Source organism: Neopsephotus bourkii, unplaced genomic scaffold (assembly GCF_033783945.1).
Source record: "Neopsephotus bourkii isolate Nb327-2 ecotype Australia unplaced genomic scaffold, CSIRO-AGI_Nbou_v1 NB_908, whole genome shotgun sequence".
In the NCBI taxonomy this organism is placed as follows: domain Eukaryota; kingdom Metazoa; phylum Chordata; class Aves; order Psittaciformes; family Psittacidae; genus Neopsephotus; species Neopsephotus bourkii.
Genome location: NW_026901402.1, coordinates 880,481 through 881,775, shown reverse-complemented (window position 1 = coordinate 881,775; position 1,295 = coordinate 880,481).

Below are 1,295 nucleotides of genomic sequence, written 5' to 3'. Positions count from 1 at the left end.
GGGCTGTCACCCGGCCGGGGACTCCCGGAGCTGGAAGGAAGGAGGAGCGCTGCCTGGCAGCGCCGGGAGCCCTCCCCCTGCGAACGACTTGCCCGCCGGCCTGCTAGCGGCCCGGGCCCCGCCACCCGGCCTGGCGGCTAAGGGGAGCGGGGTGTGAGGAGGATCCCGCCCGGAGGGGCGGGCCGCCTCCTCCCCCCTGTGCCGCTTCTCACCTGCAGCCGCTCCCAGCCCGGGCCGCCTCTCACCATTGCCGCGCTGCCATGTTTGCGGGGCGGGGGCAAGGAGGGAGGGAGGGAGGGGGCTTCCCCGTCTCTCCGGCAACCGGCGCGGTGCCGGCCGAGCTCTGACAGCGCCTGGCCTCGGGCGGGGGTCGGCCCTCCCTTACAGCCGGGCCCTGCAGCACCCCGGGCCTCGCCCAGCAGGTGAAGAGCCCCCGCAGCCTCCTGCTGGCGCGGGAAGGACCACAGGAACAAGGTCCCGCTGAGAGCCCGTCCAGCTCCCGCCGAAGAGGGGCCGCAGGATGCACTGGGTGGTGCGGATGGCGCTACCCAGGCAGCGGTGACCGCAGAATATCGGCGCGGGGTACTCTGAGGTGCAGTCGGGCCTGTCCGTGGTGCTGGGCAGCGGTACCCCCACGACGCCAGGGGCGGCCCGACACCACCTTAGATGGTCCAGGAGTACCAGCCGAGCCCTCCCCGCCACGGATTGGTGGGATGCACCCCAGGAAAGGCAGGCTCCTCAGCTATGCCCCGCAGCCTGGGCCAAGATAGACACCAGACGTCTTCGCCTTCCATCTTCCCTTGTCGCGCGGAGCCCTGCAGCCAGGGCAGAAAAGCCTGGTGCATCCAGCTGGAGTCCATTGTGTTCCAGTAGCTCCCAGTTCAGTGGCTGAACGATACAGATTTAATGCCCTGTGTACCACTTGGTATTTTCAGCAGGTCTCGTTTCAAGCAGATGGAAATGGCTTCAACGGCTTTGAGCAATCTGGTCTAGCGGAAGATGTCCCTGCCCGTGGCAGAGGGGTTGGAACGAGACTGATCTTAACGTCTTTTCCAACCCTAGCCATCCAGTGATTCCATGATTTTATGTGCCACCATGCCTTTTCATAAAAATCCCACCCAGGCACTATTTTTTCCATAATGTTCAACATGCAGTTAAGGTTAGAAGCCCAAAGAACCATGAAAGTATACTAAAAAGACATTTTTGGTTGTTCTGCTTGCTTAACATTACTGTGATTTAATGAAAGGCCATAACCCTCAAGCATCCCTCAAGAAAGAGCCACAAGTCTTTGATTG